At 34.3% G+C, this 27,225-nt stretch overlaps 2 protein-coding genes across 2 annotated transcripts in view; one reads left to right on the forward strand and one right to left on the reverse strand.

Moving 5' to 3' along the window:
• The window catches only part of LOC129942402 (uncharacterized), a 319,524-nt gene that overhangs the window by 237,056 nt on the left and 55,243 nt on the right, over positions 1-27,225 (reverse strand). The gene's annotated exons all lie outside the window — the stretch shown is intronic.
• LOC129942403 (ATP synthase subunit d, mitochondrial) overlaps positions 15,863-27,225 on the forward strand; it is a 77,016-nt gene continuing 65,653 nt past the window's right edge. The window contains exon 1 of the mRNA XM_056051317.1: positions 15,863-15,872. The gene's annotated coding sequence lies outside the window, so the exon portion shown is untranslated. The remainder of the gene's footprint in view (positions 15,873-27,225) is intronic.

Consider the following 27,225-nt stretch of genomic DNA (forward strand, 5'->3'; position numbering starts at 1 on the left):
ATCCAAACAAAAATGTGAATCGAGAAGCATTTTTATGGTCATCTATTTATCGAGGGCGATAGAATTTTACTTATATGTTATTTATGCACTTATGCAGTCTCCGAGTCTCTTCTTACTTCTACGAGCAAAGTATTGTTGAAGTTAAATCAGACAGAAAGCTGTCAGATTTCATTTTATGATTTTTATGGGGTTAGAATATTTTATGAGAGGATCAAAAGTTTTACATATATACATTTTTGTATATCATGTGTAAGTGTTTATTGAAAGAAAATATGTATATATACATTTAGTTGCGTGCAACCAAAGTGCATGAATGAGTGTGAGGCATTGATAAACAAAAATAAACAGCAAGCCTTCTTCCGTTTTAGTTTGTTGTAAATACTTTTCAAAAAAGAAAATATTGTAAATGTTCGTCTATAGGCAATAATTGCTTACACGCTTGATTTGTAACAAAACGTATAATTTTCTTTTTTATGTGTGATTAAGCGCGATTACAGTGAAATAGGGTGAACAACTCATTTCTTTCCATCCGGAGGGAAGTCAACTTAAGATAAGAACCACCACTAAGTGTGGTAAGGAGTTCGTTTTTGAAATATTATTTGAGACGTAATTGAAAAATTAGAATGGAAATAGTATAAAAGTCGAAGGGAAGCAGAAGGATCTTGTGTTGGAGGACAAGGCGCTTGGAGAAGCATTTTTGGTACATATGTTTATATACATAGCTTTAGTTAGCTAATCAAAAAGTTTTATAAAATTGGTTTTACAACCCAGGTTCAATCAAAGACGATGGTGTTTTTTTTAATCAGTAAGGTAAAAAGTCTGATCGTATTATGTACAATGGCGCAAAATTTTGAACAATTTAGTAAAATGTTAAAACGTTTTTTAACAATTAAAGTAGCGTAAAAGATGTGATTTAGCTAATTTTAAACGATTTTAACATCTAAGTATATTTAAAAATTTAGTTTAAGCTATGATCACGGAATGGCTACTTAAACTTTAACAATACTGACCAAATCCACATGACATCTGTCAATTAATCTTTTAACAGCAGTAAATGGAATGATCTAAAGATGGGAATTCCAATTCATAGGTCGGTTAACTTTGGCTTGCTAATTAACTTGAAATGCTATTAATTCCTTCCTTCTTCCCAAAAATCAAGAAGGCGCCCCGATTAAGGTGCTGTTTTTGGGCTGCTTATTGTATTTTTTTCGGTAGAATGAAGGAAACACCAAAACAAAAAACAATTCCCTGTAAATTTTGTAGTACCCGTGGCGTGATGGTTACTGTGAAGAACTGTCATGCCAGGGGTCTTGGTTTTAATCACCGATACAAGTATTTTGTTGTATATTCAAATATAAACCAAATAAAATACAAAAATATAAAAATACAGAAATACAAAAAGGAGCAAAGAAAAATACATATTGGTGGGTTGCTAAACAAGAATTGAGAATAGCCAAAAGATCCTCATGAAGATCGTTCTGTAGCTCAATAAAAGAATCCTCGGAGCCATCAAGGATAAGCTAGATTCTCTCGACAAATCCAACCAGACCTAGTTGTCTTAAGAACATGGATCCAAAGTCGTTAATACAACAAACCGTCCTGGGTCGGGTATTAACTTAACTTTTCCTCAAGGTCTGGTTACAAAAGCAAAAATTGACTTGGTCTCTGAATAGTTTCGAACCTTATAAATCCAGGTCCAGATCAAATCATACCAGCTGAACTACAACATACCATCGATATAACTTTGCCCCTCATTGAGATGATCTTCAAAAGTTGTATAAATGTGGTCTAAAGTCTCTATGGTCGCAGCGATGGAGAGAAGTAAAGGTAGTTTTCATTCCCAAGGCGGGCAAATGCTCACATGTCAACCCTAAAGATCTAAAACCTAGTAGCCTATCATCATTCATTTTCAAAACTCTGAAACGATTGATTGATATCCATATACGTAATAGCATTGATAAGAGACTATCGATAATCGATAGAAACAGTCTTCACACTCTGGTAAGAACTATCGAATACTCCCTTGAGCAAAACGAATATACTATGGTGGCTTTCCTGGATATTGAGGGCGCTTTCAACAACGTTGACTCATCTGCTATCACTTCTGTTATGACGACCCTAAACGTGGAATACTCAATCCGTGAGTTGATTAATCTTATGCTAAAAAACAAGATCATCAACTCCAAGATGGGGGATTTTTGTACGAAAAGGTCTGTCGGTAGAGGCAATCCGCAAGGTGGTGTTCTGTCCCCTCTCCTGTAGAACATATTGGTCAACGAACTACTAATATTCCTTGAGAGGAAAGGCTACAGAGTGGTTGCATATGCCGATGATGTTGCTATCGCTGTCACAGGAGAACACCCTAATACACTGAGAGACCTCCTCCAAAACGCACTCAATATGCTCACTAGATGGGCTGATCACTACGGACTTAGTATTAATCCTTAAAAAAACAGACCTCGACCTTTTCACACGGAAATACAAGATTCCAGTAATTGTACCTCCTTCAATAAAAGGTGTACCACTAATTTTTACCAATGAAGCTAAATATCTTGGTCTGATATTGGACAAAAAATTAAGTTGGAAACCTAATATTTAAGAAAGAGTGTTAAATAATGTGGGGTACTCCATCATTTTTAACTTCTTCAGTTCTATACCCAAGTACATAGACTACACTATTCCGAAACCCCAATTTGGAAAAAACTTCCAGGTATCTATTCCAGAGATGAATGGGAAGACAAAAAACTCCTGGATGAAAAAAGCATTCATTTTTATATAAATGGACCCAAGACAAATGAGGGAGTTGGTAGTGATGTGTACTCAGCTTAATCTAAGCAGCTCATTCCGCCTCCCTAATCATTGTAGCGTCTTTTGAGCGGAAATTTTAGCGATCAAAAGATTCTCTCCTGGCTTAGAGAAAACGTGATTTCAACTTCTAATATCCACATCTTCTCTGACAGTCAGGCTGCTATTAAATCTCTTGACGGTGTCTCAACCAAATCTCAAACGGCCATCGATTGTCGATCGTCTCGTATGGAGATGGCGCAGCCACAGAGAAATCACAGGAAATTGTAGAGCCGATGAACTCGCTAAAAAAGGAACCGTGATACCTATTTCACCTAAAAGGGAGAAGAAAGGTATACCGATAGCTTAATGTAAACTTCTGCTATAAGAAACAGCTTTTGCGATAGCAACCTCTAGGTGACACAATCTACCAACATGCACCGCCACAAAACTCATATGGCCTTCACTGGACCTAAAGCACTCTAAGGACTTGTTAAAAAGCAGACACTCCCTAATAGGTGTCCTTACGGGACACTGTCTTATAGGCAGACACACAATACGACTTGGTGCAGCCTCAAATGACTTCTGCAGGAGCTGTAAGGACGAAGAAGAAGAGGAAACAATCTTTCACCTTCTCTGCACTTGCCCTGCTCTTTCACTAAGACGCAAACTTCATCTGGGAGACTAGGGGAGAGTGGGTACGAAAGTAACAATTTGTAAATTTTGTAGAATAACTTTTAAACCAAAAGACATAACAAAATAAGACAACATATGTATTGATAAGTCGACATTTGGCTACCATAAAATAATAATTTTCCATCCAACTTTATCCTTTTCACGCGTTAATGCTGGAAAAAGGAGATGAAAGTCAAATGTTACAACCGTCCTTTATGTCGTACCGATTGTAACAAGATGAGAGGACGGTTATAACACCACATAAATTTAATGAAATAAAAGAGAAAATCAGTTTAACTTCAGACTTATTTATGGTATATCAGCCTTGAGATACGTAAAAATAAGTTTAATCACAGATTTATTAATCGTAGTAGGCAACAAAAAAAAATCAAAAAAATAGACAAACAAATAAGTTTCTCCTTAAAAAAAAAACAAAAACAATCTTCGATTTTCAAAATAAAATAAAAAACAAAATTATGTAACACGTTCAACATAAATTACTGTTCTATACACGACTCGCAGTTTCGGCATTGGAAAAAGAGCTGTTTTGATTTATCTCCCACACAATTAGTGTGAATCCATATTTTGTAGGAAGTACATTGGAGCCACTGTTCCTTGGGAATGGATTCAGAAAATTTTCCAAGGCAATAAAAACTGATGGAATCTTCTTCTACACTAGAGCTTTTCGCCTCAATTGAATTCTTACGATTTGATGTTCGATTTATTTTCGGCTTCTTAATCTGATTTGGCTTGGATTTGTTGCTTAATTTTTTCTTAGCTTCTTTTTCGAATGCATCAAAACAAGAACTGTCACATGTTACAAACGTCCACTCAAAAAGTGTTACAACCGTCCACATCTAGTTTTTTATATTGAATATGAAATTAAAAAAAAACTATTGGGTCGATCACAAAAACCGTAACAGCATTGAATAAAGGGAAAAAATAACTATAATAACACAGCTACCACTTTATAAAAACGATGTTATTCGAAAAAATACAACGAAAAATAACACACAAACAAATTTTCCGACAGGACCCAAATTTCACATTTTTAACTTTATCTGGCAAAATTCGGTACTTTGACGTTTGGATTTTTGTGGGTGCATTCAGGACCGAATTGCCAAGATTTCTACATTTAAAAATGAACGTATACAGTCTCAGGGTGTTTTTAAAGTTTTATGTTACAACCGCCCCGTGTTACTTTCGTACCCACTCTCCCCTACTCTTTTGATAATCCCTGTGAACTAGCCAAAAAGGATATTCATTTTGTAAAAGTCCATTGTTGACAGTAAGAAAACCTAAATGGCCAGTGTTATTAATTTAGTTCATCGGAATTTTTCAAATTTTTTATTCGATGCTTAAATTTTTTCGGATTGAGTTCTTTTGGAGAAACAAACAAATCTAACGTAATTTAGGAAAAGTCTCAGTGTTTTAAATACTTTTTATTTTCAAAAGTTTAATAGGTTAATAGGTTATCACTAGTTTATAAGATATTATATCTTAATGTGTATAGCCATATCGAAATAAATAAATAAATAAAGTATTTCATATTTTGTTTTGAGGTCTCTTTTTTCAATTTTAGGCTTTTGACAGCTTTGAATATTCTCTGTGAATGTTTATGGGCTAAAATTTTGTCTAAATTTCTTACCAAAATTTCGACCCAGTGACAGCATTTTTGAAAGTATTTATAATAATTTCAGTGATGAACAGAATTTTTGGTTTAATAAATTTGTCAAAAAACTGAAAATGCTTTCTTGCTGGGATTAAAACCCTTAAGTGATCATCTTTTCATCTAAGCAACTGAATGCTTTGGTTTTCATACCGCGGTACTATCATGAAATCGTTTTTTCGTTGATGAATGTCACTTTCGCTGTACTGTACTGACACCAGGCTAATGACATTTAATAAGTAATGTTCGTAACGCTCCCTCCGAAGCACTTTTGTTCCTTATTTCACATTTTAACCATGGAAGTCCGCACGAAAGAACGGAATGAGGAGTACCCGTCTACCAGAATCAAAATAATTATGTAAACTTAAGTATTTTAGGATATAACGTCTCAGGACTTAAAAATAAATTTGTTGTTGTCCGATATATTTAACAATTATGAATCAAGTTGGATCCCAGCAGTAAAGTCATACGCATTTGGGAAAGGAAGTGGTGGAGGATTATGGGGATATCGCAAGCATCTTGATGTTGTTTCTACGAATTTTTCAAAAGTTGAAGAAATGGAAGTATTGGAGCTAATAAGTATACCCATATTTATCTCAACTGTTCACATTGGATGCGAGATTGTAACAGACTCTGCGAAACCTTACAAACGCTTCGTTCGCTGTTTTAAACATGCAAATGCCAATATAAAATTTAAACGACTCTTTTTTGACAAAAGAAAAAGTCTGGAGCGTCAAAACATTAACATTTTAAATATGACAAAATCATCCGCAGAATTTTGGAAAGCCGCCAAATCTATCAACTGAAGAACCAATTTGAATCACTGAAAGCGTCTGAACTCCGTATTTATTTCGCGAAATTGCTCAACGCGTCGCAATTTGCACCGCTTCTAAGGTACGCAGCTCCGTATTTCAAATATGAATTTCTTGATGCACCATTCTCGACTACTGAGCTAAAAAATGTAATTGAAAATGCCAAAATAGGTAAGGCTCCGGGTAAAGACCGAACCCCAGTAGAGTTTTAAAGAACTGTTCCATAGAATTCTTATCCGTATTGAGAGCGGAGTTTAACAGGATTTTTGAGAGCGCAGATGTCCATGAAAGCTTCCAGAGGTCAAAAATATACCCCTTACACAAAAAAGGGTCTTATGATGTGCCGGAAAATTATAGGGATATCTCCTTCTTGAATTCTTCCGTAAAGCTTTTCAGCACTCTAATTTTTAATAGGCTTACACATTAGACCGAAGAAAAGAAAATTCTTCATCCACTTCAAGCAGCATTTAGAAAGAGCTATTCGACTATAGATCAACATTGCAGAGGACTTCAAAAGAAGGGTTTGGGGATGTTGCCAATACGAGGAGGTGGAAAGGTTCCTCAGGTATTTTTAAAAGCGTATTTTTCGGCTACCAATTTGCAAACTAATTTATATGCCAGAGGTAATCTAGTCAAAAAGTGGGAGGAGTTGGCTCTTAGCTTAGGTGAAAGCATCGAATACTTACCCGGTATAAGCCCTTCAGATCTAAAAGATAACAATAATAGAGAAGTTAAGCCATGTCGCATATGGAAGTTTTGTAGAAGAAGCTCAAGTTCGCAACATACCATGATTTACAGTCAACTAAATTTAGATCTTCAAGAAAAAACATACCTCCTCAACCGTTTTCTCATAAGTATGATAAATGTTATATTTAAAGTTAGAGACGAACTATTAAATTTAAATTATTTAAGTTTTCAAAAACGAATGAAATGCAAAATTCTTAGAATTGATTTCTATTTTCTGAAATCAATTAAATGCATACATCCCGAAGATAAATTGACTCAAAAATAACCCCACAGCATTATGGTCTAGACAGGTATCACCATCAATCGCACCAAAAACATACTTCAACAACCTTCCAAGATAAATAGAATTTCATTTATCAACCCTACGCTACACAAAAAGTTGTCAATTTAGCTGCAGGACACGTGTATCTTGGAGCTTTAGACACCCCTTCCTATCATATATTGCAATTAAGTTTCCCGAATTATACTTTTCGCCTAATGAAGCCTTTAGGTCTGCATTTCTGTGTGTATGTATTTAGAATGTAGACGTACTTGAATGAAATAAAAATAATTACCCATAGCAAACTCACGTTTTTGCCCATTCCAATTCTTAATTCGTCACACAAAAGCTATCAATTCCTTCAAGTTCCAATCAATCCGTTATATGAGAGTATTAAAAATATCCGAAGAAAACATCGTCACCCTTCCAAAAACAAGAATGAGAAGAAGAAGAAATCAGCCCCCTTCTGTAAATTTTGTTTTTTCAATCTCAAGATTCCCTTAAGGTCGGTCTATTCTTAAGGCAACAAACTTAACCTTTTTCAAAATGTCTATACTCTATATATTTCTGTGCCCCAGACAACGAGGTCTTTCAGAAAAAAAAAATAAAAATAAATAAAAAGAAGGATAGCAAACACACATGTCTTTGGGGTTCAAACGGAAATTGCAAAGAAATACAAACATTGATGTGGGGGAAGTTGTATTATGTAGAATTATGTACACCTCTTCTGTGCATACAGTAATGGTCATATAATCAGGACACTAAAATTTTTAGTTATTTTTACTTTACTGAGCTTTGTATGACTTAACATAAATTTGCAATGGAGTTTAAATTCAGAATTTGACGACAATTCCAGAACTTTAGTAAAATTATTTCACTCAAAAACGTCTCGAACAAAAAATACACGAGTTTTCCCGTAGCATAAAAAAGGTTATAGTGAACTTTAGAAAATAGACATCTCATTTTTGAATCAAACCATGTGTTTTACTTAGGTCTGATACTTTTAACCCTGTTGGTCCTCAACAAAAGGTCCTCATTCCCAGGAGAATTAAACTTGCTGGCGTCAACGTTACTATCAAGGAAGCATAGAATCCAGCTATAGATGCTGAAGTAATTATTGTGACCGTCCCAGTTGGTTTTCTCGTATTGACAAAATGTTCTCCTATGAGCTCTTTCTTTAACTGAACATTTTTGACACAGAAGCTTGCAGATATAACACAATGGTCAGATGGGCCTAGAGGAGATAGAACATTAACAGTGTACTTACCAGGGTCAGAGGTAAGAAACGAGTCAAGAGTGTTTTCTACTCGACCTTTCACGTCCGAAATTTGGCTGGGCTCATTGACCACCTGGGTTAGGTGCTTCAACTCAGCGAAGATCTTAGCACAAACTCCTTTGGGTGTTGTCTGGCCCGAATAAAGCCATGAAGAATTGTGGACATAGAGCTCGTCCGTAACAACGATTTAAGTGCGGGGATAGAACGAAATAATTCTTTGGATGGAATCATTTTAGCGGATCCTGATTTCGAGCCAGATTTTGGATACTTTCTTAAGGAGTCTTTTGAAGACTATTTTGATATTAAGAAATTTATAGAAAGCTTGGATAAAGACATCAATAATTCAAAACCTGAGGAAGAACATGCATTCAAATTCCATCAGGAGCTCCCGCAAAACAAAGAAAGACTGAAAAACTAACATTGCTCGGGAAAAAGAAGAATCTAGAGCTAAATGCACAGACTCTGGCTTTTACTGGCAAGGAATCGTTGGGTTCTGATATTTCAAATCTTGATACTCCTATACAGATCTTTCTGTACTTATTTCCCCCGGAACTTGTAAACATTTTTTCGAAGAAACAAACCTCTCTCTGATACAGAAATATCCAAACAACACTTTTCGTGTATCTGAGACCGAAATCAGGCAATTTGTTGGTCTGGCTTATATAATGTCACTGCCTAAAGTAACAAACCATTGTAGTTCCGTCCTTGATACACCTCTCATCCAACAAACAATGTCATCAAATAAATTCGAAAAGATCAGACAGCATCGCCACTTCAACGACAACACTAAATATCGTCCCAGGAGTAATCCTGATACCGATAGAATTTTTAAAATTCGTCCAGTTGTTGAGGCTTTGAATGAAGCATATGCAAAAGTTCCGGAAGAATCAAGGCTTTGTGTGGATAAAAAAATGTGCACTTCAAAAGCAAGGAATATTCTAAAAAGGCATAAAACCGAATAAACCTAATTAATGGGGCTACAAATTGTATGTTGTGAGTGATGTTTCGGGGTTCGGTTATAAGACAGAGGTTGAAACTGGAAAGGAAAACATTGTGAGAGCTGAAGAGCCAGATTTGGGATCATCTTCCAATGTTGTAGTAAGATTATCACGCATTATTCCTCGATACCAAAATTACGGGATCGACTTTGAATATTTAGCCAAAATGGTATTAATAGTATACGTATTATAAGAAGGCATGAAATTCCAGATTGCAAGTTGTCAAACGAAAAAGTAATTATGAAGAAAGACCGAGGATACTCAGAAGAATGCATAGCTAACATCAACGGAATCGATGTTTAAGCGGTTGTATGGAGGGATAATAAGCTAGTTGCATTGGCTTCCACTTTTACTGGGCAAAATCCCATATCTGAGGTACGCAGATATGATTAAAAGAACTCGAGATATATCAACATCCCGCGACCCAATGTTGTGAGCGAGTATAACAAACCCATGTGTGACGCTGACCTTATCGATAGTATTATGGGTATTTATACGATACGAATAAGTAGCAAACGATGGCAGATACGACTGTTTTATTACTACTTCGACCTTACGATGGCCAACTCATGGCTGCTCTACAAAAGGGTGAGCAAAGATAAAATTCTTCCTCACAAGGCTGTCATGGCTTCCACAGTTTAGCGCCTGGAAGTTGCTGAAACTCTATGCTAGATCGGCTAAAAAAGCGGTGTGACAATACGCCGATCTTTGGAAAGTGATATTCTCGCAAAAAAAACAGGACCTACCCAACATGTACCACCAAAAGTGGGTCACTGGCCTCAATGGGTCGAACAAAAATACGATGCAAGTTCCCAAAATGTTATGACTTCACTCATTACGTGCGCGAGAAGTGCGGCGTAGCTTTATGCTATTCCAAAAATTGTTTTAGGAATTTCATCTTTCCTAAATTGTTTTCTTTCTTACTCAAAATATCGTTTCTCATAATTAAGCAGTTTTGTTTCCCATTGTAATTCATTGTTGCCTACAAGCTACACTCCCTCTTTTTTGTAAATATTCATAAATAATAAACAATTTAAAAATTAAAAAAAATATATATATATTTTCTTACTATAAACCTATCTGATTCCACCAAAAATTTGCATTTTGAAGATCTTGAGTTATAGAGGGTAAAGCCAGTACAAAGCCTGTCAAAAGTCTTAACACTGAAAGAATTTCTCAAATTGAACTAGTAGTTCCTTGAGATTATAGCTTTAAAAAAAAAACAAACAAATTCTTAAAATTTATAAGTAGTAAAATTTATAAGTGGTAAACGTCGTTAACGTAAAAATTGCGAAAAGGTTTAAAATGGGCAATTTAACACTAAACAAGTTTCCGAAGTCGAATCAATAGTTTCTGAGATTAGCGCATTCAAACAAACAATCAAACTCTTCAGCTTTGTAAGTAAAATTTTAGATTTAAACACACTAAAAATAAATAAAAGTGACAGTCTCAATTTATGAAGTTGTTTGTTTTTTTTTTTCAGTAAAATAAAAAATTAACTCCAAAACATTGAAAGCATAAAATTCAAGGTTTTTCAAAACATTATATGGAATCAAAGGAAGATTCATATTGTAACTTATAAGAATTTTCAAAAACTACGAAAGGTACTAAAAAATTTGTTTTTTGTTGTATTCGATATTTTTAAATAGACATATTTAAAAAAAAAAACTGATGTGTTTGAAAATATGTGTGTTCGTTTTGTGGTCCATCTGTATGACCACCACTGTATATAAATCTATGAGGACTGCCATAATCCTTATGTATATACGTCTTTGGAAGACAAAAAAAGTATGTGGTCGCATTAAGATCAAATTCCCTGGTTCTAGTTCAGCCACCACCACCACCAACGACCATAACTATAACACAAAAGTCGTCTTTTATTTTCAAATAAAGCTCCTTCTACGTTTGAAATCTGAGAAAACATATCCGCCGGATGAAAATATTCAACAACAAACATATTAAAATAATCTATCTGTTCTTGATTCTTCTTCAATGTTGAGCTAAAGCAAAGAAAGAAACAAAAAAGCCAGAAATAAGTCTTAACCAAGACCTATATCTAGTTGAGTCTAGAATATAGAAAAAAGCCATTTCACTTGTTCCACACAGTTTTGTGTCTTCCTTTCATACGAAGACGACGAAGGCAATGCTGACGACGACGACAACGAACGGGTGGACGCACGAGTCGACTATATTTTGCACTGCCTCGACTCGACTAAAAGATGTGGAAGATTAAAATGATGAAATGTCAAGGTACAACGACGACGACGAAAACGATGAAGCCAACAAGGCAACATCGCATCGCCCAACAAGATACTAGGAAATGCATCACAGGAGGGGACGACCGACCGACCCCTAAAAGATATACATTTTATTTTATTTCCGTCGCAAAACATATAAATTTCACATTTTGCCATTTCCCGAAGATGATGTTGATGATGATGAAATAAATTGTATAAGAAAAACTACGTATTTTTATTTGCTTCAATCGACCTTGAAATTTTATGTCTCCATCTACAGAATATTTTGTTGTATAAAAATATAACAAGGTTCTATATAACCAAAAAGTCAAGCCCTTAATGTCAGCAAGTCGGCTTATAACTATAAAGTTTAAAAAAAAAAACAAGTTTTTATTAGTTTTTCCCTCTTCTTCCAATTAACATACATAAATAATTACACAAATATTTTGTAACAGCTTTTTTCTAATGTTTACATTTTAAGTTAAATATTATGTATTCTGTTATTTTGTTTATTCAATAAATTGTATACAATATTTGCTTCTTTTAATTATATTATACTCGTATAATATTCAACTATAAATATAACTTGTATGTCTTTTAATTGCTTATATTCGATGAGGGATAAGTTTAAGTTTAAAACGTTTGTTTTTGGTATTTATTGAGTGAGAATACAGTGGAATCTCTCTACACCGAACAACTATTGGAATTTGAGAAAACTTATAGGTTCACGGTTCAATTTTTGACAATGTTCATTGAGTTTTTATTTAACAAATGCTTTGTGTTTCGCAAACTTATTACTTTTTCGAAAAAGAAATACACACAGAAATTTTGTGAAATTTTTAGTCACTTTTTTTTTGCTTTGCTTTAAGAAAATAAATAGTTAGTAGGTTTTCATTAAATTTCTTGTTATACGAAAAAATATAATTTGTTGTTTTACATTCAAAACAATTACAAAAGAAATAATATGATTTTTGCGTTGTTTTAGAAATTTGTAAATTAATATTTTTAAGAAAACAGAATTAAAAAAAATTAAAATGTTGAAAAACTTCCTCGATAATTTAAATCATGGTCACAGAACATAAAGAGATTTGTCCACTCAACGGATCCGTTTATTACACCAAACATTTGTTCTCTGGAGAGGGCACTATGTTGAAAATAGAACCTTCGAATTTCTTGCAGTATCGGACAAATAGCTATGAAATTGTAAACATCGTCACGCTCATTTCTGTTACAATAATTGCAAAGGAGAGGTAGATCTGACCGATGCGGAATATGATTCAAGTTCAATATTTCAACCCTTGCTTTGAAAATTGTACCTATAGCTTGTCGAACTAGGTTACCGAAATAATCTTTCGAAAAAAGGCGTTGTATCAACTCAAATACTTCAAAATAGCTCTGACCAAAACATTGAATACCTTAAGATTAATGGTTGCTTGGAAAACTCGATATTTAGATCTTAACTCTACGTTTTGCTTAAGAAGAGAGTTGACCACATTATGTTGAGAGCTACTTTAGCTTCTTTACTATAAAGCTGAACATGTTTATTGAAGCTACCGTTAGCAGACATCAACACTCCTAGATATTTGAACTTCTGTACTATTTCAATAGGTTGGTTGTTAAAGAACCACCTTTCTTCTCTCAACCTTCTACAACTCCGTGCCGCAAATACCATCTTTGTTTTATCTGAGTATATTTTAAGGTATCAGATATTGCAGTACGTTTGGACCTTATTGATTTGTAGCTGAAGAGAAGATGGGTTATCCGGTAGCATAACCAAGTCATATAATATCAGAAAAACAAACTCCACCGGGTAAATAACCTAAAATATCATCAATGTCAGGGCAAACAAACTTGGACTAAGGATACATCCTTGGGGAACACTTGCAGTCGTTTGAAACCAATTTGAAACCTCGGCCCCATCCTTAACTGTTTTACATACAAATTTTTAGTAGATATTTATAAATTTTCTAGATATACCAAGTGAAGCCATTTTGTAAATGAGAGCTTATCGATTGACGGTATCAAATGCAGCTTTTAAGTCGATAAAGCAAGATTACATCTTCTTTTTCTTTTGGATAAATTTGTTAGCAATACTCGATAAAGCAAAAACATGATCAACCGTTGAAAAGCTCTCACGAAAACCCCCATTGAAACATACTTAAGCGATTGTTTTATTCTACCCAATTGATAAGTCTTTTGTATAGTATTCTATCAACAACTTTTCTAATAGAATTAAGTATTGAAATACCTCTGTAATTCCCAGGTAAGCTAGCATCACCTTTCTTAAATATTGAAAAAATAACAGCTTTATTAAAACTCGTGGGAATGCAAGCGGAATCGTAGAAGTTGTTGTCAAAAGAAAGAAGATATTGCTTGTATTGTAAAGGTGATTTTTTTTAGAAATTCAACGGGAATGCCATCAATTCCTGGGGACTTATTGTTTTTCATGTTAAAAAGAGCAAGTTCCAGTTCATCAAAGCCTATTACAGAATCAAGCAAATCATCGGCGGTGTCTGTCATGACATGTCAACAAGGATCAGAAATGGAATGCCAGAACTTTAGCTTATAATACACTTGAAGACATGTTTCCACCCAACTCCCGGACATTATACTTTTTATCCTCTGAAACTTGTTTGTATATTTTGTTAGCTTCCAAATATGCAGACTTGAAATAGTCTAAATTAAATCTTCTAAATAACTTAAAGAAATCGAAAGATTTTTTCTGGGTCTCAAACATTCGGAATCAAAACATTTATTTTTGGGTTGCAGCTGTTTGGGATTACTAATACGGGAAGCAGATGATCTAACAATTTCGCTTATTTGTTCTCTTAATTGGTCAATTGCAGAGGGGCTTGGTGGTGGCAGCGACCCCACGTGAAGGTTTAATCCTTTTCGAAATCTCTCTCCCTCCTGAAGTATCCATTTAAGCTTTGGAATTTTTTTAAGCTTGGGCTATGTGTTTCATGCAAGAAGTTTGAAGTCACCTGAATTGGCTAATAAGACGTAAAAGTTGCTAATAATACTTCAAAATCATTAACAGCCTAAAGCCAATTCGCTGCACGCAAATCGATAACTGAACTTCCCTGCCCACCCACAAAGATCAGTTCACCACAAACATCACTTCTCGATACACCATTCAAGACCCAAAAACCGAAACTTAGAAGTTATTCAAGCTTGTTCACATAACTTTCAAAAGGTTGATGAAGTTGAAATGATCTAAGAAAAGTCTTTTCTTTCTTGGACTGCAGTCCTTTCTGAACTAGGGCCTTATTCAACAAACTACTCCACTGGCCCCTGGCTAGATGTCTCCAGTTGCGAACCACAAGTTAGGTGCAGACTACTGAAGCTGTGGATTTTGAAGACTTTTCCGGTCCGAGGTTTCAGTCGAAGAACTTTTCTCTCAAAACGACCTAAGACGGGGGTGATGAAGGTTTTATATAGCGACATTTTGGTTGTTTGAGAGAAGGGTTTACTACTCAATTGTTTTTCTGGCCCAAAGATAAAAAAGAGTAATTCTTCATTATACAGCTACTTTTTGAGTATCAGGTACACAATACTGAGGTTGCATTCATCAGACATGCTTTCTTCTGGCCATATTTGACATATAAGTTGATGGATTCTACTGACCAAATTATCCCTAACTGCTTTGAAAAGCTGGGAATTTAAATCATCTGCTCTAGAGGATTTTAAAAATTCACTAAGTCTAAATCGTGAAGACGGGTTTGTTGGCTTTTGTCGTCTATATTGAATGGGTTTTCCTCCCTTCCGGCGGAATTCGGTTGGTCGTCGCCTGACCTGAACTTCAAATATATCGTAGAAGCCCTATTAGTTTTTCACTAAATAGTACGAAAATTCCTTCGCTGATGCCTCGATAAAAAGACAGGTGCCTTAGTGGAAACATCTCTCCTGTGTTCTGACAAAAATTATTATTCTCTCTTTAGTTTTGATCTTTTAAAAACACCATTGGTATTTTTTTTTAAACTTGTCTTAACTACTTTTTAAAAACTTTTACTATAAGTGAAAAAAATTAATACAAAACTAATAAAACCAATTCACCAAGTCCGCTGTTAACAAAACTTTTTCTTCATCTATTGAAGTCCACTTAAGCACTCTATACACCTAACTTGTGCGATTTCTATTTAGAATGAATAGAAAAAAGTACGGATTTTTATAAAACAGCAACAATTTTCTCCACCACCGCCAACTAATCAGATTATTCTCTCTAAACAATAAACGACCCACAAATTGAAAAGAATGAAAAAAAAGTAAAATAGATGACAAATGGCCTCAATTCCTGAAAGAATAACTTTTTTATATTTTTATTTAGATAACTATACCAACTAAAGCAAAGTCTTTTCCTTTTTTATTTTAATTTTGTTTTACAAAGAATAACTTGCCGGCTCTCGGCTTCGGTCGCTCCGTGACCGTACCTAATGTTAATCCGGTTCCAATTAAAAGTTAATTCAAAACTCCTAAAACAGACAACACTAAAAACGTTATGAACAAACTTGCTTGCATAGACCAAAAAATAAAACATGCATCCAATTTAACTTGCCAATTTTGAAATTGAAATTGAACTTCAATTTTAAATTGAGAATCTCCACCCTCTTCCTTTTGTTGTTTCTTATTTATTTACCTATGAGTCTAAACAAATTTTTAACTACATACATGTGCATAGATATGTATAGATACTTTATTGGTTAAGTTTAAAGTGACCCAGAAACTTATTGTTTTTATGTTGAAGTTGAATTTTCATTTTGCAAAGATCTTATAATCTTTATTCCATCGAAGAAAAAGAAAACTGCCCAGAGCCGTATGCATGACTTTCTGAATGAATTCGAGAAGGTGCAATAATTCTGTTTTTTTTTTTATATTTTTTTTAAATGTGTTTAAGAGTAACAAACTTTTTTTTATAATTCTTTATTTTTATTGAAAGGTGAAAAAATGTGCAACATTGGAGTGAGGGGGAGGGGTTAACGAACCTCGCTAAGAATCTTTTATTTTGTTAAAAAATGAGTTACATCAAAAATCGAAAACAACCACTTCCTTATTTAATTGTTTTCTTTTTTAAGAAACTTAGAATTTGAAATAAGGGGACCTAAACCTCCTCCTTTTCTTTGACTCACTAATACTCTCGTTTTTCTTTCTTATACTAATCGATTTTCAAAGATTAAGATAAACTCTCTCTTTCTTTGTGTTTTCCCCTTGGGACAATCCCCAGAGTTGTTTCTGTTTTGTTGTCTAAATCGACCTGAAAACATCCAAAGTCAAAGTATAATCGAAAAATTGCAATTACACAAAATCACGAACTGTCCATTTGAGCATTTAATGTTCTCGTTCTCTCTATCTCATCTTTCCATCACCTAGAATTTAAGTCCTTGGGGTTCATTCTTGTTACTGACTCTTAAAGAAACCTATGTAAAGTCAAACAATAAGATAGATCGGTGCGACGAAACGACGACCGACGGACGACGATAGTCAACCCTACCGACCGTCATCATAGCAAAATAGAAGACGACGCGACGTTAATTTATTTCATCTCTCAAAGTGCAAAAACCGTATCGCAACGTGACAGAAGACGCTCGTCCATTTTGTCCGCCGGCCGTCCGTCGTGGTTTGTCGTTGTTGTCGCTTTATTTTGTTATGGTCGGCTTTTAAAACAAAGCAAAAACAACAGCAACAACAAAAAGATAGATATCGTAGATGGACCATTTAAGCTGATTGTTTATACCGGATAATTGAATTAAATGGCAACAAATGATTGCGGTCAACAAAACTTAAATAAAATAAAATATAGAGAGGGAGATATTTTTCTATTGTTTTAGTTTTTGAATTTTTTATAGTTTTTGTTTTTATTGTTATTTTATCCAAAGTGCAATTTAACTATCGATGTTGTCTTAGTGCTTATATGATTTTGGTTAGTTGGAGGTTATACGGTGGACGATTTTTATTAGAATCGATTTGCACAGCACAGACGTGACTTTGTCGAGTTATTTGATTTTTCTTAATTCTTTGATTTGTTTTGATATTAAAGTAGATTTTCGAGATGCATATTTGGTTTGTTTCTGTATAATAAAGGGTGTTTTTTAGCTTCTGGTGATATAAGTTCATAATATAATATCCTTTGCATTTTGTAAAGAATTCCACATTCGCGCAGTACGGCTAAGGAACTAATCTCTGGATTTAACAGTACGGCCGTAGTTGAACGCAAGGGTATAAGCATTCCTAGAAGCGCGAGTATTACGGTTGAACTGTTTAAGGGAAGGAATGCAGCTGGCTATTTCGCTAGAGCATAAAAATGGGTCAGATAAGAGACCTTACGACGATGTTCAAGCGAAGTAAATGAACTTATGATGATATAATCATCTATCAATTCAAATCCTTTACGTTTAATACTAACTAAGTTGCAGGAGCACCAGCCCAGAGATGAGACGTATGTATGTAAGTCTTGTACGAGTAGATAACAGCCAGGTCAGAAGTGGTGCAATATTTCTTGTATCGCCAATGGAAACCATGCGGCATTTTTGGCGACATCGCGTATGTGATCGTTCTACAAAAGGTTGGTGATACACATACCGAGAATATTGAGGTGTTCAGTCTTATTAATGGAAGTGCCATAAATGTATAAATGCCAATGGGGGTGTATCTCGCTTTAAAGATACAAAACAGCATTGAGTTTTCGAAGCATTAAATTCCACGCGGTTTCTTATTCCCCATTGTACAAAGCAGTTTACGTTGGAATTTAATGAGCTTATCATATTTTGTCGTTGCAGTTCCATTTCCGAAGAAGAGGAATGTGAGTCTGAAAACGGGCATGAAAAGCAAATAATACTATCGTCGTCAGCGAAACAATGCATTGAATTAGATTTTGAAGACAGCCGATCATTAATTAAAATGAGAAAGAGTGTTGGAGATAGAACAGATCCCTGCGGTACGCCAGCATTTATTTTATGGTTTTCAGACTTGAATTTATGCAATACTACTTGTATTGAACGATCCGAAAGGTAATTACTAATACAATGAATCAAGGATTCATGCAACCCGAAAGCACGCATTTTCGATAAGAGAGCCTGATGTCAAGCCCTATAAATGCTTTTTAAATATCTAGTGCAATAATCTTACTTTCTCAAAAGCGATGTAAATATTTGCTCCACTGTTCGGTAAGATGAACCATGAGATCACCAGTAGACCTATTGCTTCGACAGCCGTACTGACGGTCATTAAGAGGCTTTTGATCTTTAAGATATTATTTGAGCTGATAATTAATCAGCATTTCCATGACCTTGGAAAGAAGGGACGTAAGTACAATCGGTCTCGAAGCTTCGATTTTTTTTTTAATAGGTTGGACAAATGCAGCTTTCCATCTGCTCGGAACAAGACCTGAGGAGTAGGACGCAGTGGTTTTGCCAGCGTTGAAGAGCACCTCTTCAGAACAATAGCGTTGATACCATCCGGACCAGGGGATTTATGAGTATTTAGATTTCTAAGGACTCTCGCCACAGTACGATTGCGAAAAAAGATTGGTCTCATAGAATCACTAACTCGCTCAAGTCAGGCACAGTCAAAACACTCACTGGCAGCGTAGAATTGACGGCGAACTGCCTAGCAAAGAGATTAGCTTTCTCCTAGCAAAGAGCCTAGCTTCCTCTAAAGAGCTAACGAAAGGTGTGTCATTGACAAGGAACCGAGGAAGAAAAAGAATACCTCATTTTTTTTAAATTGCCAAACATTTTTACTGACTTTGGGACATTGAAGTATTTTTTGTCATGTAAAAATTTGGTCCGCAGGCTTTTTTAAAAGTGGTCTTACTACGCCATCACAGAGGAATCTACTCTGCTAAGATAAAGTATGAAAAATGCAGGCAATAAGTTGTCTTTTTCAGCCAATGCCAAAGATACCGGCCTGTGTACGTTATAAGGGATGCATCTTGTCGTGGAGTTGTTCTTAAATGATTTTTGTTTTTGAAAATCAATGGCATTCTTCTTTTGCTTTCATGTTGCATAGAGTACAGAATTGCTGGAAATTTCTGTTCCATAGACTGCCATTTAAGATTACGAGCTCACATCAGGATTTGAATATCAACGATTTTTCTTTAAAGCTGAATGTGTTTATAAAATTATTATTGTTTAAAAGGTTATGATTTAGTTGTAAATTATTCTGCTCTCAGACTGCTCAGCCTCTGCTACTTATTTTTCTCGAACAAAGTTTTCATGTTTTTGAATTATCTTGTAAAGCTGCTCCTTTAGATGAGCTGAGTTATTCAAATCAAATTGGATAACTTCTCCACAGCTATCGCCAATATTTTTCCATTTTTCAACCCACCAGTCCTTATTCCGCATTTCATAAAGGAGCATTTTCTTTGTCAAACGAGCATCTAAATGTAAAGCCTTCATCTTAAGGGTGTTGGTAAACAGTTTTGCAGCTCCCGTTTCTAAATAAATTGCGTAGTAAGGTGTTCTATTTGGCAGACTTAAAATGTCTTATGAAATTTCTTTGAAGTTTACTACTGCTTCAAATTCATCCGTTAACCAAACTTGTACCACGTTACAAAGAGATGTTTTATCAACACATTCGAAAAATTTGTATTTAGCTGACAGCAATACATTTTGGTTTGAGAAAATATTCCCCCATGTCATATTCAGTTAGCTTTGCGAAGACTTCGTCTTTTTAATAAGATGATTTTTGAAATCCATCGTTTTGTTCAACTTTACGCCTAAATAATTGTTTTCTTTAGTGATTTCAAGACGATGGCCCTTTAATAACCAACCTTCTCTAACCAAATTGTGAGAAGATCTTGTGAATACCATGATTTTGGATCTTTCATTATATATTGCAAGTCCCCATGTGTTGCAGTATGTTGACAACCGATTTATCATAAGATGCAAATTTTCTGGTAACTCTGCAAGGATCACTAGATCATCTGAATATCTTCCACTAGGAAGATATTTGCAAAGAGCAAAGCACTCAGAGGACATCCACCAGCATTAGTATCAAACCATTGTGAGAACGTAGATCCATCCAAAAACTGCTTCGGTATCAGTATACATAATCCTTAACACATTTAAAAGCTTTGAGGAGATTCCGAGTTGAGAGTTTAAAAAAGGTCATTTCTGTTCTTAAGGTCGAAAGCTGCCTTAAGATCAACAAAAATAGCGTAATGCTTATTATTTCTGGATTGGAATGCGTTGACAATTATTGACGTTAAAACAAATATATGATCCACAATACAATTGTTTTTCCTGAAACCCGCTTGGAAGTCTTTTTAAAATGCTGTTATTATCAACCCACTTTTCTATTCTGTTCAATAAAACACCGCAAATGATAATCCCCCTGAAATTTTCGACGTTGTGAGGATCACCTTTTTTTATGAATAGGGAAAATAACAGATTTTTTGAACGAAGAGGCAGTAAAGCCAGTTGAAAGCATGTTGTTGAAAAGCTGCTTTAGCTTATCAATGAAAGATGGTGTTGCATTTTTGAAGTATTCATATGGAATTAGGTCTTCCCCTGGTGCTTTTCCGTGTTATGCTCTTTGAAGTACGATTTTTATTTCGTTTACGTCTATTTCACAGTCCAAAGTTTCCTCAATAACCAGTGGTTCTGCAAAAGTGAAGGACAAATCAGATTGATTTGGGAGCAGTTTTTTGAACTAGTATGAAAGATGATCTGGAGACAAATTGGAACCAATTACAAAGTTGGATCCATTTATTTCTCTGGCTTAATTTCAAAACTCTTTCGAATTACTGGACAGATTTTGCTTGAATATTTTCAAATTCAGCTTACTTTGTGCGGCATAATTGCTTGTTCTTGGATTTTGATTCAACGTACCATTTTCTCAGTTCCTCGCTATAACAGTTGCGTAGTGCTTTTAAAAGGGCAAATGATTTTCTTCTGGCTTTCATACATTCTTTATCAAACCACTTTTTTTTAATTTTATAATAGGTACACGCTACAATTTACTTTGAAAACAACTCGATAGATCCATTAACTGAAGAATACTCTAAAATATGCATATCTAGATTACTTTGGTAGGTATTCAGGCTTTCATTCTTCCACTTAAGTCTTGGTAATAACTTAAGATTTTGTTGTTGTTAATTTTAAGTATTTGTTTTAAAACATCAAAGAAATCATTTTGTTATAATGTGCATTTTTTTATTTATTTATTTCATATTTTTTTATATTTTTAATAATAATTTAGTTTATTTTATTTTTTTAAATGACTTAAATTGTTTAAAAAGCTTTGACTTAACTTCAGGCAGTACAAGATTTAAGTTTTTAAAACTCTGATAAATAAGTGATGATTAAGATTAATATAACAAAAAAAAAAAGATATACAAAATTATTCAAAAAAAATTTATCATTCGTATTGCCGAAAATGTAATATTTAAATTTTTGCAACAAAGTTTGCGAATTTTTGTATTTAAAAATGTACTTACTACTAAGTCAACCAAATTGAATCGCTTACCTGAAATTAAAACAAAAATACATTAATAAAGAAATGAAAAGAAAAATATATAACTTATAAATTAATTCTACATTATATAAACCATCTGTGTTTTCTTTTTGTTAAGAAGAGATTCAGATATTCAAACATGATGCATTTATCAATCAAAAAATAAAAGAAAAAAAGAACATTAATGGAGTTTTTATTGTTAGATGCTAAAAGAAGAGGATCTCAATTTAAAGAGATGAGACTTTATATGTGGCTATTAAAAGTTTAATGACGTTGTTAATTTTTGGATATGATGTGAAGATATTATGATTTTTTTGTGTTATTCAAAGTGCTAATGACTTTTAAAAATGTGCGTTTTTGAATGTGTATTGAATATATTTGGAAATAAAGTGCTCTCTTTATTTTATTGGTTTTTATTATGATTTAATATGTGTGATCACAAATGGCCAGATGCAATGTGTTATAACCTTCTTCAGTTGAAACACATAAAAACTAGGTCAAAAAGATCAATAAGATGATCAGTATTAGATGGTTTGTACACATAATTTTTGAGGGGCCGGCTATGAGAATCATCATCAAAAAAAATGATGAATATATTAAAACTAATTACATATGAGTTTTGAGAATCTGAAAATAGGAGACCCTCTTTATTGCACCAACTATAGAGGCATTAGTCTACTTAACATCGCTTATTAAATCTTCTCTGCCGTAATATGTGAACGTCTAAAGCTCTTCGTCAACAACCTGATAGCTCCTTATCAGTGTGGTTTTAGACTAGAAAAGTCCACAGTCGATCAAATATTCACGGCAAATCCTGGAAGAAAACCGAAGAACATCAAATCGACAGTCACCATCTTTTCATCGATTTCAAGGCAGCATATGACAGCATCTAGAGAGACGAGCTGTATAGAGCCATGTATTGTTTTGGCATCCCTGCTAAACGTGTCCGTTTATGCAGGATGAGCATGGAGAGTTCGCGCTGCTTCATTAAGGTTGGAAACAATTTAACCGAACTTTCCGATGTGGACAAGGTGAAGCGCGATTTCTTTAACATCGTTATTAAAAGAATCGTGGAGAACCCTCATACTAAAGGCACTATCATTGGCATTGACACAATCGGAAGAACTCAGAACTCAATGGGGCATTTGTAAATATTGCGGCAATAATGGATTTAAAGGTTAATGAGGGCAAAACAAAGTCCATGTTGTCGTCAAGAAAGAATCTACAACACAGACGTCCTGGTCAAAACTTCACCATCGACAGACGTAACTTAGAGGTTGTCAAGAACTTTGTCCAACAAAGCTCCACTGTAAACGCAGAAAACAACACCAGCGCTGAGATTAAACGCAGAATAACTCTTGCAAACCACTATTTCTTTAGGTTAAGAAAGCAATTGAGTGGTAAAGTCCTCTTTCGAGGGACTAAAGTATTGCTATATAAGACCGTTATCATCCCCGTCCTGCTACACGGTGCAGAAGCATGGACTATGACAAAAGCGGATGAAAGCACATTGGGTCGATTCGAGAGAAAAATTCTTCGTGTGATCTACGGTCCCGTTTGCATAGAAGAATAGTGGAGAGGATGGAACGCGACAGCGACGTAGACTTAGCCGGAAGGGTAATAGTCCAACGACTAAGATTGCTGGGTCACCAACGCTCCGGCCCGGAAAGTCTTCGAATCCACACCCACACAACAGCGCAGTAGAGGAACACCGCGGATCAGGTGGCACGCACAAGTGGAAATTGACCGCACCCACCATGGAGCGCGAAACGATAGAAATCTAGCTAAAGATCGAGTTAGATGTAGAGGTTTGTTGGGTGAGCCCTAGTTCACACAGGACTGTAGCCCCACCTTAAGTAAGCAAGTAATTACATATGAGCATATTTGTTTTTTTTCACTAGAAACCATTGAGAATGCAATTACAACTTCAAATTCAAATAATATTTGTTTTATGCATTCAATTAATTGCCTTTAAGGGAATGCAATCAATTGTGAATGCGTTCATCGAATTCTTTTACAATTCGTGCAATTTTGTTTGTTTAAATAAAACCAAACATTGGAAACGATAAAATTGTATAAAATTAATTGAAGAAGTACTTTAAAATACAAAAATTGAATTCAAGTTGAATTTAGGTCATATTTATCGAAAAACTAACAAAAAAAATATTGTAACCAGTTTATTCGAGCTTAACCAACATAACAAAACTTCGTGTGCTTTTTTTCGCAAAAATTAATAAATAAACGTTATACAAAATTATAAGAAGAAAGTGCAATAGAAAGTAAAAATGCCAGATAAAACTTAGATATTTACAAAAAAGAAGATTGACAGTTAAATAGAAAAATAAAAAAGTAAAAACCTGCACAAATTCATAACAACATAATAAACCCATGCCTATTGCATTTGTTAATACAGAGAGCTAATTAGTTAGTATTTTTTATGTTGTTTCTTTATCTCAATTAATAAAAATCATAAATTATAAATAATAAACTCCAGTAACATACCAAAATAATGTGTAAGAAAAAAATGAAAAACCCTGTCATATAACTTTAATTAAATTGGACTCAAAAGAAAGCCTATTGTGAATGGATCAAAAATGTAGCTATGCTCGTATATCGTAACCGTGCATTTTATTCACACACGATGGTTTCACTGCTTTTTGTTATTTTCTTGCAGGTTTTGAGATTTAAAAAAAAAAAGATACTCACAGATACAAAAATGATGAAAGTCTCCTCTTTTATGTGATGTGATTTTTATATTATTAAATATCTAAGAGGTTGGTTTGGAGCAACATGTCATCATCTTATCGTGCTTAGGAAGACACCACGATGCCGGGCGCCTTTGCTGACACCATCAACATCAATCGAATGAAAGTTATTTTTTGTTTTCAGTTTTGCCAAATCAAGATTGTTGTTAAAGATACAATATCTTTTTGCATGACAATTTTTCACTCTCCTTAGAGGTTAAAGAACGAAAGTAAAACTTCAACATCGCAGCGACTTTCTTAAGCCGCCTTGCCTGATGCAGCATCTAAAGTAATAATTTAATGGATATCCTTGGAATCTTTCAAGATTCATTTATCAAAATAGATACGAAGCCCTAAAGGTGTTAAATTGCCACTTTGGATGTGAGAGCGAGAGTGTTAAAGATAAAAATCTCAAATTGAAAGATATCAGATTCTTAAGTCATTACTCAATGTTGCTGCATCATGTTGCTTAAAGTAGTTATACGATATATTGTGGATAAGATAAAGATAAAAGGAATGTGCTATGTCTAGTAGAGCTAGAGCTAGATACAGATATAATTTAAGGACTTATAGAGGTGTGGAAAGAAAAGTGATACGTTGACCACCAGTTCTCTTTTTTTTAAATGGTTAATGATGCAATGACCATTGCTTGACTTCTTCTGATACACGACTATAATGGTCAAGCTAGTCAACCCTTCTATGCAGTTATTTTTTTAATAGTGATGATGATAAATGGGTGCGGAAGTATTTGATTAGACTAAAATGGAAAATATTTAATAGAATTTTAACAGGCATTACATCGAGATTGCATAAAGATGGTTTATAAGCAAAAAGGCAATTATTTATAGAAATGAAGTCGGTACTACGGCATTAAATGGAATAAATACTTTATATGTTCTTTATTCGAAATGGAACTAAATTGGACGATTGATATTCTTTAAATTTAGAAAATTGTTATACTCAACTCTTTAACACAATTTAAATGTTTTTCTTTTCTTCCTAAAAAAAACTGACTCAATCTTTGGGGTCATGTGTAGTAGTAACAGTAAGTAGTAACAAATTCATTTATTAATTTAATAATTGTTTAAGTTTAAATGTATGCATGAATTTTAAAGCTATAGCGAAGCCGTCAGCCTGGTTGACAAGAATTATAATTCTTATAAACGTTTTTTATAGATAACAATTATGTAGATAAATTTACAAATTAAACATATTCACTAACTAAAAGCATTCTATCTTCAATAAGTTCAATAATCATTCAGTATTTTAAGCGTGTCTTGCTTTGAAAGGGTATTTTTACAAAAGAAGAAACGTCGGTGTGGCTTAAATATTGGGCATATACTTATAAAATGGAAGCAGTCCTCTTTTGACTTAAGGTTGCATATTGAACAGAACTGATCAAAGCTCTCGTTATTAGGGCATCCGTTTAGCCTGAGTAGTTCACATCTCGCTTAAAAAATTAAAGAAATCTCTCTTTATGTTAAGGTATCGTTAAAGTAGTTTTTCTTCTCAAGATTGTAGTTAAGCTGAGAGTATAACAATCTACTGTCGGATTCTCGACCATTTAGAACAAATTTTTCTCGAGTCAAGTTCTCATTCTTTCTAATTATACGGTACAGCTGTTCCTTTAAGTTGTTGGAGTTATTAACGTCAATATGAAGTGTTTCACCACAAGCAGTACCTAAGTTTTCCCACTTAGCAGTCAACCAGTCTTTATTTCCTGGGAATGAAAACGACTTGACCTTGGGCTGAGCCGGTAGAAATTTTAGCTTTTATCACAATCCTCTGCATAATAACTATCAGTAATCTAGTACCATTGCATAATTTCGGTGCATTTAAATTCCTCATAATTATTATTGGAGCCCCAATTTTCAAGTCCAGTTTATGCTAAGGAAGTCCTGATGTATTCAAAGAATTCAAAAATTCAATTGGAATATCAATAGCATTATTTTGATCAGTCAAATTACCAATAGAAAGATAAGTTTGTATTTATGTGGGACTGAAACATTGAACGAATTTATTCGTGTAACAGAATCGTTTTTAGTTTTCTCTCAATTTGGGGGACTTGCGGGTAAACATTAGCTATTCATTTTTCTTTTCCAGTGACGCTAGTTGCAAGTGTTGGCTCTATTAGTACTTCACCATCATTATTTAAAATATTTGTATTTCCTATATCCGAAAGAGTTCTTGAAAATTGTGCTGCATTATTATCACCCCCCAAATGTACGCGCATATTTTTGGTCAATATTAAAAGTTTGACAGAAGCCCACAGAAACGACGATTTTAGGTAAGCATTTATTTCATCACTTTTTGTACCTCTTGGCACAACTTGCAGTTTGCCGAAAATCACCAACAATCTGTATCACAACACATCCCATCGGACGTTCATCAGCTCTAAAATCTCTAAGTGCACGATCCAGAGCTTCAGGTCTCTGACTCAAAGCCTGTTAGAGTAAAAATCCATTGCTAACACAATTTTTTTTTTAAAAGAGCTCTTGTTACTGGATGAACTTGTAGTACGTTAATTGAATAACCGTCTTCACCATGACTAAATATCAAAGGGTACTGCAGT

This window comes from Eupeodes corollae, chromosome 1 (assembly GCF_945859685.1).
Source record: "Eupeodes corollae chromosome 1, idEupCoro1.1, whole genome shotgun sequence".
Lineage (NCBI taxonomy): Eukaryota > Metazoa > Arthropoda > Insecta > Diptera > Syrphidae > Eupeodes > Eupeodes corollae.